Source organism: Peromyscus californicus, unplaced genomic scaffold (assembly GCF_007827085.1).
Source record: "Peromyscus californicus insignis strain IS unplaced genomic scaffold, ASM782708v3 Scaffold_5__1_contigs__length_169319896, whole genome shotgun sequence".
Taxonomy (NCBI): domain Eukaryota; kingdom Metazoa; phylum Chordata; class Mammalia; order Rodentia; family Cricetidae; genus Peromyscus; species Peromyscus californicus.
The window spans coordinates 120905650-120922489 of record NW_026294573.1 but is presented as its reverse complement, the minus strand read 5'-3'; the positions used below and the strand labels follow the sequence as shown (position 1 = coordinate 120922489).

Genomic DNA, 16840 nt, shown 5'->3' with positions numbered 1-16840 from the left:
AAGGAGACAGAACAATTATTTTCAGCAATTAAACATTCAGGAACTACTTGGAGAAGCTGCATCTGCGTGCCTGTAATGGACGTATCATAGTTTGCCAACCTTGGCTCTATTCTCTTTCTAGGTGAAAACATTTGTCAGCCAAAATTATTTCCTGAATCTTCTTCCAGTGAGTGAATGTTCAGGAGACTCCCTGAAGTCTTCTAACTACAAAGCTGGAGGGTAGATGTACAATGAAAGAAATGTTCCTACTTCCTTATCGCATAACAGTTTCCTTTGAGTTGATCGTTTCCGTTCTATAAGAAAGCCCCTTAAAACCCCTGAAGTAAATAACTGTGACACCTCATCGTGTCTTTGAAAATGACCAGATTCACCAGACCCCCTCCATCCCCAAATTGTGAAGACTCTCAGATAACTTAAGCTGCCTAGAAGAGGCCCAGAAGAGCCCAGCTGCTTGGAGGAGACACTGACCTGCAGCTGGCTGCAAGCTGTGCAGTGCACTTCTGGGTCCCTGCCTTCCTGAGGTGTGGCTCATACAGAGGTGGGCTTTGGGGATGCAGCTGTCTTGGAGTCCTTTCTGCTGCTGTATCTATTCTCTCACTCAGACTCTTGTAAGGAACCCCAGTAAACTAATCGGTTCTTCAAGTTTGGCTTGGGTAATGCTCTTGTTTTTGTGTCTCCCCTGCCTGGAGGGAGCCTAGCAACAGTATCACATGAAATGCTGTGATGCTGGCAAGTGGGCTGGGGGGCTATGAATGATTACTACCCATTCGGGGTGCCTACCGTCACTTTCCCAGGTGCTATAAGTAGCTTCTGGCTGTGAATGGCAGTGGTAGTGGTGGAGTTAGAGGCAGTAGTTGGTGGGGGATGGGGGGCTAGCTCATGAGTCATAGGGCAGAATGGACATGAACAGCACCACCCTTGGTGTAATAGAAACATTAGCAATGGTTTGTAATACTCCAGTTTCCTGAAAGGAGGAAACTTTTTAAACAAATGCGTATAGATTCTTTTCATCTTCACTATAATCCCATCCCCCAAAGCCCGTTATAAATTTTCTCTTTGGCAGGTGAAGAGACTATTTTCTGAAGCCAAAATCACTTGGATGATGAAATACAGGAGCTAGAAACTCAAATCTGCACCTTTCAGAAACTGGAGTCCTATATCTACATAAACCTCTCTGTCTTTGTGGTAATGAGGAAGGGCATTACTAGGGGCTAACACATTGGGAAGCACACTTGTACATATGAGGCACTCATAAACAAGAGCAAGAAATGAATGCCAAGTGGCATAAATCACGATTTGCCCAACTGTATCTTGTTATAGGCAGGGATATGTTCTGAGAAATGTGTCATTAATCAATTCCATTATTGTAGTAATGGCTAGTTTGTTTACACAAGTTTAGATGGTATAGTTTAATCACACCCACGGGCTATGTGCTGTGTCCTGCCAAATGTGCAGGCTGATAAAATGTAGAACAGAACTGAGAGTGTGAGACAGGCTTTTAGAGACTGGGAGAAGTAATACAATAGCACATTCATGTATCTACTCCTGGGATTCTGAGAAACATGGGAGATGAATGGGAGTGAAATTGGCAGTTAGGAAAGGATGGAAGCATTTGAAGTGCTCAGGCTGGAGGTGAGGCCCATCTTACTCAGAAAAGGACAATGTGAGCTGTGGGAGGGTGAATCAGAATGCAGTAGGACCTAACTGAATGTGTTTAGGAGTCAGAAAGAATCATCCTGAGGATTCACATCTGGGTTCCTTGTAGAATTAGTGTGTTAAAGAAGATGGGGCGTGGAAGAAAACTAATGAGAGGCAAGATTAATTCAAATTTATGTGCACTCATTTTGTATTTCATCATCCAAGTGATTTTGGCTTCAGAAAATGTTCTTTTAAGAATAGAAAACAAAATATAAAGCACTGCAGAGCTGGCAAAAAAGAAAAATTCAGTCCAAAAAAAAAGGGAAGAAATCAGCAAGTTAGGAAAATGGACAATCTCAGGAGGAGCCTCTTCCTCACAGAAGCCTTCCCAGCTATGGTGACCAAGACAACCAGTGAGGACTGACTTCTGAGATCTTCCTTTGGGTTTTGGTTTAAAAGACTACGATCAACAATGAAATTTGGTTGGTAGTGCCCAGGACCTGGTTTGAACACACACACACACACACACACACACACACACACACACACACACACACACACCAAAAAAAAAAAATTATGATAATTTCTCTGTCATTCCAGGCCTGAAAAATTCCAGAGAGAATAAAATGAAGGGCGAAGAGAAAACGGGAAAGGAAGCCATTGGCTAGTACACAGTTACGAATAAACACATATTGGGTCCACGAGACAAATTAATAGTCATTGGGATTAAAAGTTTGATTTAAAACCACTCTAATCAAAATCTCATTCTTTTTGTAAGAAAAGCACTGCGTATTGTTACTTGAGGTTCTTAGCTCCATATCTTCAGGTGTAATATATAAACTGAAGGAATAACAGAAACAAGGAAAGTAAAAAGGGACCCTTCGAGTTGGGGAAAGCGCTGTGAGAGAATAGAAACTAGCAAAGAATGCCTACAGCAGTTACTTCTATTCAGCTTTGCCAGGAAGTCATACACAGAGTAAGAAAAGAAGAAAAAAGACAACAAACCCAAAACCCCATAACAATAACAAAAACAAGAATGGAGAGAAACAAATGTATCCTTTATTGGTAACCTGACTGAGGACTCAAGTATTCCGTTATGTCTTCAGGTTATCAGAATGGATAAAATCTGTAGGTGAAAATCTATCCTGTTATCATTCAGTGGCAATAATCAATAAAATTATCAAAAGTGATTTTGAAACATCATAACTGCTCAGTTACTGTGTCATGTGGCCATTATATAGAAAGTTATAAAAGCTTTGAGGGAATGTTAAGAAAATCCAAATAAGTGGAAGGATATGAGATGTTCATGGAGTTAAAATTCAGTATTCTGAACCTGTCTTTTTTTCTCCTCTACTTGCTCCGCAAATCGAGATAAAACGGTGTTGGGCTATTTTTGGTGGCATTTATGAACTTGTTCTATAACCCACAGAGGAATACAAAGCCCGAGAACAATCAAATCACATTCAATCAAGAACATGATGGGAATGCTTCCAGTCAGATGTAAGGCTAGTGAAGAACTGCTGCAACACACTGTGGGGTACAAACACAACTTTAGCCACACAGATCCCTGGGAAAGAAGGGGGCTCAGAAACAAACCCACACATGCGGAAGTGTGACCAAAGAGACAGTGTTGCATGCGACAAGTTGGAAAGGTCTATTGACCAAGATGAGTGATGAGAGACAGAATGGTCTTTTCAGCAAATGGCCCTGGGGCAATTGAATTTCCAAGTGAACAGCATGAAATTAGATGCATACTATCTTCCTTCATGGGACAATATCATTTCTGCCAGATTATAAAATAGGGAAAAGAGAAAATTTGACAATACAGTCTGTATGAACATGTCAATATGAAAAAGCTCTTAAGACAGAAAAAGTACTAGTTACATGGGATCCACGTTCAGTTACACGTAAGAACTTCTGTTTATCAAGAAACCAAATTAGTGAAAATAAGCTACAGAGTCAAAGAAGGTCTTGTAAACTGTTTATCCACTGAGAGATTACATCCAGAGCATACAAAGGAGTCCAACAAATTCATAAAGGAGAAAAGGTGGGCAGCTGAAGAAAGACCCAAGAAAATGCATTAGAGGAGAGCCAAGATTCTACTAGGAAATCTTCTCAGTTTAATCCATAGTTACTGAAAGAGTTCAGCAAATTCTACTATATCAATAGATAAATAACAATTATACATGCCTGCTCAGAACAATAGACTATCCATATATCAAGACACAGTCTGAATGTCCATGAAGGACAAAAGGACAAATAAATATATGGTCCTACACCATCTCACCATATTGTAATAAATACGTGGTCCTATGCCATCTCACCATTCGGTAATAAAAGGGGACAAGGCACAGGCATCCTTCCCAATACCAAGCTTTACATTCTATGAAACAGGCAGTGAAAAAAGATTCTATAAAAGCTGTGTCTTTCACATAAGTTCCAACCAGCCAAATGCACTCATCAGGAAACTTCACACACACACACACACACACACACACACACACACACACACACACACGTGCACACTCACAGCATAAATGCACGCATGCACACACAATGTGATAGAACAGTTTTTAAAAGCATGGTGGTAATAAATATATAACATCAGAGTTCAGTTTAAATTTCACTTTTGACATTGAAAGAGGACAAGGAAGTCAGATAAAATATTTTGAATATAAATCAATTCTCCTTTATGAAACTGATTTGTTATTTTTTTGTATTTTATACACATGTCCTGTCTGTATATGTAACTTTTCTTTTTCTTTAAAACAGCAGATGATGAATCAAGGGGAACAGGATTACTGAGCTATCCATGTAGTATACTCTTTATACCAACTGTGGCAAGAACCCAGATGAATGGAGTGTATTTTGGGCAGGGCTTTGCATGCTGATGGTATTCAGGGGGCTCTTTGACTGAACAGAAGAATAACTCCAGATGCCTAGACAGGGAGAGAAATAATATGTTCTCTCCTACCATCTCCTAGTTCCTTCTCCCATTCTTCCCCTCTGTTCTCTGTGGTCCTCTCTGTTCTCTTAATACTGAGCTACACTAGAACTGTGCAAAGAATTTAATTCCAGTACGCAAAATGTTAGCTACTGTAGTCCTAACAAACCAAGGCATACATAAGTGTGTGTGTGTTTTATTACTTTTTAAAAATTAGAGGTACAAGATTCTAAAGCAAGAGAGCTTCTACCTTTATGTGCTGGAGTTGAAATCAATTTAACCCTTTGGATTCTACCAATAGCACTTTGCAGCTATGTGTTTAAGGAATTTTATTTCATTGTGTTCTAGCTTGACAGCATTGAATTATCATATATTCTCCATTCTAAAACCCATTATAAGTTAATCCCAGTGATTTGATTATAGCTTCATATTCACCGTGGAGGTAGTAACACTGTTTAAAAATAATCACAGTGAGTACATGCCTTATATAGAGAATGTACAGCAAATGATATTTAAGATGACCTCTTCTCTAATGCATAGTCTGTAAATTGCTCATAACTTACTTGCATATGGATGCAAACATGCACTCTTTAGACTCTGATGGGATTTCTGGATTAATTTTCATCTTTTCTTTTTTCAGAATAGTTTCTGGGGCTGCTGCTGAACTATTCTAACTGTAGGACTACAGTAGTTAACATTTTGCGTATTGGAATTAAAGCCTTTGCACAGTTCTAGTGTAGCTCACTCAGTATTAAGAGAACAGAGAGGACCACAGACAAGAGAGGTGAGGAATGGGAAAGAGAGGAGAGAGGAGAAGGAACTAGGAATATGTTGTTACTCTCGCTGTCTAGGCATCTAGAGCTATTCTTTCAGTCATCAATCCTTTTGTCTTTCATGGGTTCACTTGTTTTAGATTTATTTAGGGATAAACATGATTCAAATAAGAACAGTGTAAACAATATTAAAATGCTCTTGGAAAACATTAGTAAAAGTTTTTGAAGTTTGAAATTTGCCTGTGTATTAAACTTGGAGAAGATGACTGGATGAAGAATCTGAATTTAAAATGGACTTAATTGTGAAAACATGCTGTGGGCAGGCAGGTGTACATGAGCAGCCAAAAGCACTTCTAAGACCTCACTAATCGGGGTACAATGTGCACTATTCTCTACAAAGGGGTTAAGGGGTTAGAAACCATCTATACTGTATAATCAAGGACACACTGTGCTTGCACCCTGAGGCAGATGTTTCAGGTGCTGTAATATCTTCTCTGCACCCTTTCTACACGTACTCTCCTGATTAAAGCCAGCAATTTACATATGTGTTTGCTTTCTGTTGATAAGTGTAGTTTTCCCAAGGAGCTCAAGACTATCTTCCACAATGTTCAAAGAACCTGACTCAGACTCAGTATCTTCTTGCCTGATTTAAAGTGTATTTTCACAGATTTTCTTTATTATGAAGTCTAAACTCACTCAGCACAGAAATTCTTGACTATAGTATGCTATTTTCTTATTATCTCTCACCCATTCTAGTTACCTCCCATGATTCCCTCCTCCCCAGAAACACTATATCCTCAGGCCTTTGAACTTTCCTACGTGACTGTCTGTGATGCACTTCTCTCCTTGTGTCTCTGATAAGAAAGTAAAACAATATACATATAGTAGTCCTTTATTTGTCCAACCTAACAATTCTCCTCTTCAATCACGGTCCAACTAAAATCCCACTCTGTGTGAAGTGTTTTTAACCTCTCAGGACATAAATTCCTCTCCTGAGTTCAAATTTCTATTCGCCACATTTTGTTCATTTCTTTTTTTTTTTTTTTAATTTATTTTGCAATACAATTCAGTTCTACATATCAGCCGCGGATTCCCTTGTTCTCCCCCCTCCCGTCCCCCTCACCTTCCCCCCGACCCCCCGCCCCCATTCCCATCTCCTCCAGGGCAAAGCCTTCCCCACAGACTGAGGTCAACCTGGTAGACTCAGTCCAGGTAGGTCTAGTCCCCTCCTCCCAGGCCGAGCCAAACAATCCTGCATAGGCCCCAGGTTTCAAACAGCCAACTCATGCAATGAGCACAAGATCTGGTCCCACTGCCTGGATGACTCCCAAACAGATCAAGCCAATCAACTGTCTCACCCATTCAGAGGGCCTGATCCAGTTGGTGACCCCTCAGCCATTGGTTCATAGTTCATGTGTTTCCATTCATTTGGCTATTTGTCCCTGTGCTTTATCCAACCTTGGTCTCAACAATTCTTGCTCATATAAACCCTCCTCATTCTCGCTAATTGGACTCCCAGAGATCCACCCAGGGTCTAGTCATGGATCTCTGCATCCAGATCCCTCAGTAGTTGGATGAGGTTTCTAGCACAACAATTAGGGTGTTTGGCCATCCCATCACCAGAGTAGGTCAGTTCGGGCAGTCTCTCGACCATTGCCAGCAGTCTGTTGTGTGGGTATCTTTGTGGATTTCTGTGGGCCTCTCTAGCACTTTGCTTCTTCCTATTCTCATGTGGTCTTCATTTACCATGGTCTCCTATTCCTTGTTCTCCCTCTCTGTTGTTGATCCAGCTGGGATCTCCCGCTCCCCCAAGCTCTCTTTCCCTCAACCCTCGCCTTTCATTACCCCCACTCATGTCCAGGCTGTTCATGTAGATCTCATTCCATTTCTCTGTCATTGGGTGATCCCTGTGTCTTTCTTGGGGTCCTGTTTTCCAGGTAGCCTCCCTGGTGATGTGAGTAGCAGACAAGTGGCACACGCCTTTAATCCCAGCACTCGGGAGGCAGAGCCAGGCGGATCTCTGTGAGTTCGAGGCCAGCCTGGGCTACCAAGTGAGTTCCAGGAGAGGCGCAAAGCTACATAGAGAAACCCTGTCTCGAAAAAAAACCAAAAAAAAAAAAAAAGTTTGTTCATTTCTTTTTTCCGGTGTGTCACCCTGGGTTGTTAGCTCCTCAAGGGATGAGCATTTCACGTCACCTGTGCAGCCCAGAACAGGGTCTGAATGAAATGTTACAACTGAAAATATGAGTGGGAAAGCTGGAGTCTAGCACAAGTACTGTCACAAGCCCAAGTGTAAGGAGGATTTGATTCCGATGATAGTGCATTAATTCCTATACATGATATGTGTGCCAGATACACCATAGGCTCAACAATGAAGACTAAAGAGTAGAAGGCAAAGTCCTCAGGGTCTGGTAGGCCAGGGAGGGCTCTTCTGCTGTCCCTACAAGGGTGGCTGAGAAGACTTCTCAAGTGTCCTTCGAAAGCTGTCTAATAAAGATATTTTAAGAGAACAGCAGGAGTAGGACATTTAAAAGATTTTTTTCTCTAAACTTAGGGGGATGGTTGAGCTCCAGTGAAAAAGTTTCCAAATAGTTATATTTTAGTTCTCTGTTATGAGGTCTGCACATCTGACTTGGGAGAATCCATGACTACGGCAGAAGTTCAAGGTATTGTCACTAGGTCGACCATAGTTAGCACAGGTGTTGTTAATGCCAATGAGCTGCTTCATTTAAGATTGAGGAGAGTTAAATGAGATTCCTGAGAAAAGTAAACCTTTCAAGTTTATTATTCATCCACACCATGGCAGAGAAACAGACATGTGCTCTTACTCAGAACAGTTCACATATATGTGCTTTGCAGCTGTTCAGGGGCCTCAGCAGTGAAAAGCCATGCAAGCTTTACAACCTCAGTTTGATCCCTGGACCCACATAACGGTAGAAGGAGAGAATGCCCTCCACAAAGTTGTCCTGTGATGTCTCCATGTACTATTGGCTTGCCAGTACCCACACACATCATATACATGTGCACACACACACACACACACACACACACACACACACACACACACACACACACTAAAAGCCCACGAAAGAGTTAGACAAACTAGCAAGCAGGTTCTACTTTTAGGTTTTTCTTTCATGTGTTTCTCTCATTCTGAGGATGAGCAAACATATAATGCAGTACCTTATTTGATTTTTTTTGCTCATAACCCAAACATAAGATGAATGCTGGCTTGGAAATCAGAAGGTGAAGATTCCCATATCACTTACTTTAGTACAAACCCTTAATTTGCTATTACAGAAGTCATTTGACCTTTCTGGCCCTTATTTTTTTAAAACTAGAGAATGAGAATCCTATTGGCTGCCTATGATCATACCCGAAGTAGATGTAAAACAGAAGAGTCACAATAAGTTGGCTGCAGGTTGCTCCGCTTGATGGAGATCCTATAGCCAGAACTGCTTCACGTTTTGAAGGAGGAGCTATTCCCCACCTCCCCCACTCAAAGTGCTACTGAAAGAAAAACAAAATTCAACCATCTTAAAATAACCAAAGCCATAACTTCAGGGCATCAATCAAAAATAATCTAAAACAAGCAACATAGAATTGCGGTGGAATGCTTGATATTAGTCTCTAGAGAATTCTTGCAAGCTCAGATTTTTGGAAGCTCAAATGTTTTGTGTGGATGGTTCAAACATGAATTCTCATGAGAGCCAGTGGAGTACTCTCCCATGAAACAGAGCAACTGACTAGACCTTTCCATCTGTTAATTAATTCTGTGGAGACGAACAAAGAAAAAAAAAGGCACTTTGTATGGTTTCATGGAGAAATTACTTTTAGAATGGTGCTGTGATAGTAGCCATTAACTGAAACAGTTAAGACATCATTCTCACCAAAGTAAAGGCATAACATTTTTTCAGACATTTCACTCTTTCAAGAAGCAAAGGTCTCTTTAACAATTCACAGGCTTCATGCTACCCTTGATTTTTGATTCACTGGTGTAAAGCAACTCTCAAGACAAGAAGAATCTTGTCCGTAAGGTAACTGTATCTCCAAGTCCTAACCATATCTCAGCTTTCTTTCAATCCATCACTACAAAAAGAATGATGGACATTCCAGAAGGTGTGATTTCAACCTATCCTTCCATTCCCTGTGTTCTTGCTTGGTCGTTCCTGGAAAAAAGTGTTTTATAAAAGCAAAACCAGTTCCTGGGTTGTCTTACTCACTTTGAGGCCTTTTTGGGAATCTTAGCATCAGACCTTGTTGAAGACTAGGAGCGATTTAAAGAGCTGATTTATCTAATAGTATCACACAGGCACTGTGTACGTCAGACACAATGCAATCCTGTTTCCTAGTGATGGAATCTATCAGCAAAAATCTAATATACACTAGCAAGTGTCATCTACCTCTTCTGTATGCTCTTGGGATAGTCAGCAAGCAATCTGTAAAATTCCTGAAAGCTATTAATCATGTCAGTTTTTTTTAATTTTTATTTTGTTTTTGGTCATCTTTTCTTAGCTGAAAATTGCTTCATTGCATTCCTAACTACTGCCAGCTGGTAGCTGATTTGAGTGGTGTTGGACAGTCATCAATCTGCCCACCCAACACTGTTCTTAATGGCTTCTCTTGCCCCCAATGGAAAATTCAAGATTGCCAGCAAAAAGTGCCATCTGGCATTGTAGAAACTAAGATGACTGAGGAAGGAGCAAGCCTGTCACCAGGGCCATGTTTGCATCTCAAATTAATCGTCAGGAAACCCTCACCAAGACAGGCATTTGGGTGTATGGGTCGGAAGAAGTTGCCATGGTCTGTGGAAACAGAATCAGAAAGAGAAGCTATAGCCTTTCCATGAACTCTCCATCTGTGATCTCAGTTAGAAGCCACAAAGAGGTGAGGAGCTGAGCACTAGAAAATCGATTGATCACTTCATCTCCAATATTTTAAAATCATTTCATTCACTGGTCAATACTCACTCCATTAAGTCACCACAAACAAGATGGCAAATGTCTTCATCTTAGCCTGCTGCAGAGCAGGGCCAGTTAAAAATTCCTATTCCAGGAAGTCAGGGCATTGCTCAGGGCTCCAATTGCTATGTTGTAGTTGGTTGATCCTAACAATGTAATCTTTAAATTTTTTTTAAAAATCTCATAATATAGAACATCAAACAAAAATTATCTTCTATGATTTTCTGTAAAATAAATATGCCTTTAAATATAAGAAATAGTTTCTATCTCTAATATATGGATAGTATTGGAAGCTGTTCAGTTAAATGAAGAATATACTTATTTTGCAGTGATTTTTAATGATAGACATTATTTACTTAATAGTGTCTACAGAACAGTTTTTTTTTTTTTTAATCTGCAATTCATCTAAATGACAACTCCGGGTTAAAAAAAAACAGGGGGAGGAAGAACTTTCAGTTATTCAACAAAAAGCAATAAATAAGCTTTTATAGCCAACCACACATTCTTTTCTGAGCTTGTAGCAGACTAGCCAAATACCATTTCCTTTGAAATTTCCTAGCATTGGTGTGTACAGTAGTAGATCCTCCTGGCTGGAGATCTTATCATTAAACACAAGAATGAAAGAAGAGATAATTTCTGGTCCTTCTAAGGAAATCTTTAACAGTTTCAATTAAAAGGTTTATGAGAGCAAATTCAGAAATTATGTGATTTGAGATCTGTCTAATTCGAGTTATTTATGATTCTCTTAGAAATGTTAAACTTCTGCCCTGTATTGCACATATTTCAGTGTGGGCTGTATCCCTCATAACCAAAGCTTAAGCTCAGGATAAACAAGTCACACCTTGTTGAAGCTGGTGTTCAAGTTGGAGCCCAACAGCACCTCCCATCTACCAGGTAATTTAAAATGTCTCAGATGAAACCTATGGCAGTTTGAAAAGGATTTCTACTTAATCAGATTTATCAAGGCCCACAAAAAAATGGTTGTTGAAATGTTCTATGAGGGATGCTGTTGTGTTTCCTTCATGTCTGAAGTGCTTCCTGTAGGTTTGGTGGGCGTATTTTCCTTGATTTCTAAGAAGTCTGCAGATATCTTGTTTCTCTTCCTATGGATGGATGTGCTAAGTCACTGGATATAAAATCCTACCTTTGTTCAGGTCTGGCAGAGGTTTTGCTGATGGGCAAAGGTGTGAACTACAGATTCACTGTCATTTTACACATTTTCATTCTCCTTCAAAAATGGTGGTCACTGCAGTCTTCAGACTCTTCTCGAGTCTGCATGAGACTGAGCAGCACAGGCCTGAGTTTTGACAACTAGAGTTCTTTCCAGCTCTTCACAGACCTGGAGAGGTCCTAGTCCTAGACATCTCTGGGAAGAGCAACAGGCCACCAGGAAGGGCTTATCGTATGTCACATAAACTCCTTGTTATAGTCATGAACTTTGAAATTGACCTGCAAATTTTAATCTCAGTTGACAGTGTTCATGGCGTGGGGGGTGATAGCTCACAGTAATACTATACAAAACAATGCATTGTCAGCGTTATAACACAGATTTTGACAATGATATGTGTATTGACAAAATCTAAATACATACCAAAACGTAACTGCAATATGTCTTACAATGTAGAATTTTTTTATATTATACCAATAGAACAAATTAGATAACATGTATCAATCAGGTTAAATTAAAAATTACCAGTAATTATAGAATGTAAAAATTGTGGAGGAGGAAAGCATGGGGGAAATATAGTATGAATAGACAGGAAAAGTAAAATTTAAGTATGTGTGTGTGTAATCTGTTACCACAATAGTTCTATAACATTGGATAGTGCTCGAAATCTACACTGTTTCCAGTCAACCAATGTTTTACTTAAAAAGGCAGTCCTTATTGCAATCACAAGGGACAGTGTGCTGTTGACAAAGCATGGAGCACCAGGTTTTCTTTTTGCAGTAGAGAACTTTGTACACAGGCAGGAATTGCCTGTCTCAAAATTTTCAATTAAATCTCAATGCATATCTGTACACAGTCTCTTGGTCTTGAACATGGAATGTAAAAACTCAGTTTATTTTAACATCACTATGTTACACGTGGGAACTAAGTTATGAAGAAGGCATTCATCCTGCCTTCAGACTTCTTTCCAGGAGCATCTGGGAAATTTGAATGCACCTCCAAATCAAAATTTGCAAATGTTTAATAGGACAGCTTCATAGTGTTAATCCAAATTTATTTAAACAAGCCTTGCTTTACATTACAAATTCTCCACGTGTGATCGATTGAGGTCCAGGCTTAGTTAACTGAAGAGCTAATAATGAAAAAGGTTTCCTTTAAGATCAGCTCAAATTAGATGCTAAAGGCTGTCTTATATTTGTTACTGTTTGGGTCACTTTAAAAAAATTGCTACCTCACTTCACCTTGTGTGATATCATTTCCTCAGGAAAGAACATCCACTCTGAAACAAACGAGTTATATAGCCAATTAATATTCTATGCAATACCATATCCAAAAATCAAAGTTTCCCAGCAAAGATGAAGGAGAAATGGAAGAAAAGGGGAGAGCTGGTGAGGGGGCCTCTGATGGGAGACTCCTGGGATGGCCTGCAAGACTGCAGGATGCAGCCCCTTAGGGTTCATTTTATGTTCCCATTCGCATAAAGTGTGCTTGTGACCTCACTTTCACAGACCCACTAAGTCTGGCAGCCGAGATGGCTTTGAAGTCCTTGTTTTGTTCTCTGCTCTGTTCCTCTCATCTAACAAGAGGAGAGACTGGGTTCAGAGGACACACTGTTGTTTTTCTTTTGCTTTCACACTGACATAGTATTTAGTAAAAATACTTCAGTATAGTTCAGGTTCCTGGCACTTAATAGATATAATTTATTTTGTTTTTTCACATGGTAGAAAGCTTTTTTTTTTTAAATGGTGACTTTCATTACAGATGTGTTTTCTGAAAATAAGAAAAAGAGAAAAAAAAAGCTGCTATTTATTTGCATCCCTCACCATGTCTTAGTTACTGCCAGGTAACAGCCTCTTACCCATAAATGCAGAGGTTTGTTCTGTACCTGAAGCCAACGGGCTGGCAGCTGTACAAAGTGAAGCAATTGTCTTCAAAAGGAAGCACAAGTCCCATATAATATTCAGTGCAAGTCCATATTTGTTTTTGTTCATTGTGATCATTATTGGATTACTATGGCTATTGGAAATGAGACACAAAAATGGGTTTTGCAGTAATTTCTGGCTCGTCACCTACAATAATTGTGGCTATGACATGCATACATGAGGTGTGCAATCTACTTCTCACCAGAATGTGATTAAAAGTAAAACTATAGCTGGTACGGTGGTGATACCACTACTTGATAGTTGCAAACTCTTGATCACTTAAAAATTGTTGATTATAATGATGACGGTAAGTGGAGAGCAATATTTAAAATGCAGCTTTAATTTTTATCTGTTCTAATTCTCTAAGATTTAGACAAAGTTGGTCCTCAGCATCAGTCACGGTATTTATCAGAGCAATAGAAACCAAACCAGGCATAGATACATCTTTACTCCATCATTCTTTTAGACTGGACTCTGGCTGTATGTGCCCATGGCTCTCAGTAAGTTACCACCCATAGCTCTCATCATCTCTAGTTAGTAGTCTGTTCTGCAGAGAATGCAGAGTAAAGCCTGTTTCAACCAGGTTCCTAGTGACTGTTGTGTTATCACAACACAACAATGAGCCTGAGGAACATCCGTGGATGAAAGGAGTGTGAGAAGAAAGAAAAGCAGACCCTTGAAAATGCTTTGAGGTGTGAATGGGGCGCTTGGGGAAGTCACAATAATTTTTAGAAAACTGCAGGTAAAATTCAGAATTATGTCTTAGAAGCTGAGAGAGTTTCTGAAGCCAAGGGCAGCCACAGTCCAGGCTGTGGGATAGAGGGGAGTGGGTGGGGATCACAATGGAGCAGAGCTGCAGGAAGTGCTTCCAGCAGCCTCCTTGGCCATGCCCTGACAACTGATGGTCATGGGTGAAGTCCTTTCTACTGTTTGAGCCTTAAGAGCTCAGCTTTCCATGGCCACTGCAGTCTAGGGCACAATTTTCTTCTTGTCCAGTTTTAGACAGTATTGGAAAAGACAGATTAACTAAAATTTTTATCTTGTTCATCATTTCAACAATGTTCATGTATGACTAATATTGAAGACAGACTCAGACTGCATTTTTCAATTAAAGATTGTATGAGAAAAGCTTTATCCCTCTCTCTCTTTTTTGCATGATTTCTCTCATTTGGAAGAAGTGAGCATAAAATTTCCCACCCTTAATTGACTCGTTCTATTCCCCACCCCCCAATCACTTCATCTGTAAGTAACCAGGAATGAAGTGCTCCCACGTGCAACATTTCTCATTTACTCTGCTGAGGAGTCAGGTGCCTTTCCTGGAAGGAGCCCTCAGCACCTGCCCAGGTTATGAAGGTGCTCCCCCCACCCTCAGCACCTGCCCAGGTTATGAAGGTGCTCCCCCCACCCTCAGCACCTGTCAAGGTTCTGAAGGTGCTCTGCTTGTCCTCAGCACCTGCCCAGGTTATGAAGGTGCTCCTCTGGTGTCTCCCCACTGGGAAAAGTGCAGTTCAGGGCAGGGGTGGAACCTCCTCTCACACAAGTTGTGTTCTTTAAGACAGCTTTAACAATAATGAATTGGTAATAAATTGATTAACATATCATGGTTGTTTGATTTTGATTGTTTCATAAGTCCAAAAAGACAAGCACATAATTCAGTGAAAATTTCAAATCTACATGTACACTATAAAACAGGTGGTTTCCCTCTTATCTGACTTTGTGTGTGCATGTATTGAGAAAGGGGAAAAATGAAGAGTCTAGAAGTTTTATAATTATGCTTTATTAACCTAAACACTAAGTGAGGAGTCATGATCTATTCTCTTTTTATCCTGGTTATTATAAAGTGTAACCAAAAAAAACAGAAAAGTCCCCCTCCCCCAAAAAAAACAAACAATGATTTTTTTTTTTGGCAGGGTCTCACTATGCAGCCCTGGCTGGCCTGGGACTCAATATGCAGGCCAGAATGGCCTCAAACTCTCAGAGGTCCACCTACCTCTGCCTTTGAGTGCTAGGATTGAAGGTGTGCGCCACTAGACCACAATGAGCTACCAGGCAATCAAAAAGACAATTAAACAATACACATTCCAATGGCTGTTCTTGGAAAAATCATTAATTTATATTTAAAATATTTTTGGAGTTTAACTTAATTTTTCTTTAGGTATAAACTTATTAGATTTTTGGGATATGAAGTATCCAGTTTTTCATGTGTAATGTAATTTATATCTACTAAGCAGTATTTTACAGATGTTTTGATGTCAAATGAATAGCATCATGATGAGTGGTGAACATTCATTTTAAAAGGCATGCACAAGAGACAGAGTACATTTCTATATAGTGTTCAAAAGGGTTCTTCAGTCAATTCTATTTTAAAGTATTTTAGCATCTGATGAAAATTACTTGCCATTTCTTATGAAAAACATACATGTTCACAGAAGTTTTTTTTTTCAAACTCAGGCAAGTAGAGTTCTTAGACTGAGGCGCTAGAGTAGGTCTGCAACTCCAGCCAAATCTCAGCACCACCTCTCTGTATGTCTTTAAATGACAGAAATCACAGCAAAAGAACACTTTTGACACATGAAGTTATATAATATTCAAATTCAATTTCCTAAATAAAGTTGCATTCAAATTCAGCCACACCCATTACTAAATTATCACACTGTCTAGTTACAGTGGAAGGCACCATGCGTGTGCCCTATCACACTGTATAGTTGCAATGGAATGTACTCAGACACATGTCTTTGTACACAGTCTAGTGATGGTGGAAACAGCCACGCCTGTTGTCTAATTACAGTAGAGTGAAGACACACTCACGCCCGGCACACTGGCTAGTTGAGGTAGAATGAAACCATACTCACGCCCAGCACACTGGCTAGTTGAGGTGGAATGAAACCATACTCATGCCCAGCACACTGGCTAGTTGCAGTGGAATGCAGTTATGCACATGTACTAGCACTCTTGCTTTGGCTACCTGGCACCTGCAAAACTAGGGTCACTAGTTTTAAGGCCCCAAATGTTTATCTGTGGTTCTTTACATAAATATATGCTGACCAGTGATTAACATTTTCAAAATATATTTTGTGCTTTTAATTATAGCCTGCTGGACAGTTGCTAAAATAAGCTTAAGTTTGGCTAGGATTTGAAAGGGTTCTCTGCTTTTAAAATAATGTTAGAAATCATTAACATGGTGTGTGTAATGGTATTTAACAGAATGATGAAATGTGTATATTGCTTTAAGTGAAAATTAAATGGAATAAATTAAATATCAATTATATCAATATTTTTAAAAAGTAAAATAAAAAAAGAAAACATGCCGAAATATTAAGCCTCTGGACTGAGATCATAGAGTTTTAAAATGTTTTTTTTTTTTTTGGTTTTTCGAGACAGGGTTTCTCTGTGTAGCTTTGCGCCTTTCCTGGAACTCACTTGGTAGTCCAGGC

General features: G+C 39.7%; 1 protein-coding gene across 1 annotated transcript in view; it reads right to left on the bottom strand.

The window, feature by feature from the left end:
- Fhl5 (four and a half LIM domains 5) overlaps window positions 1-16840 on the bottom strand; it is a 45093-nt gene that overhangs the window by 21233 nt on the left and 7020 nt on the right. The window lies entirely within an intron of this gene.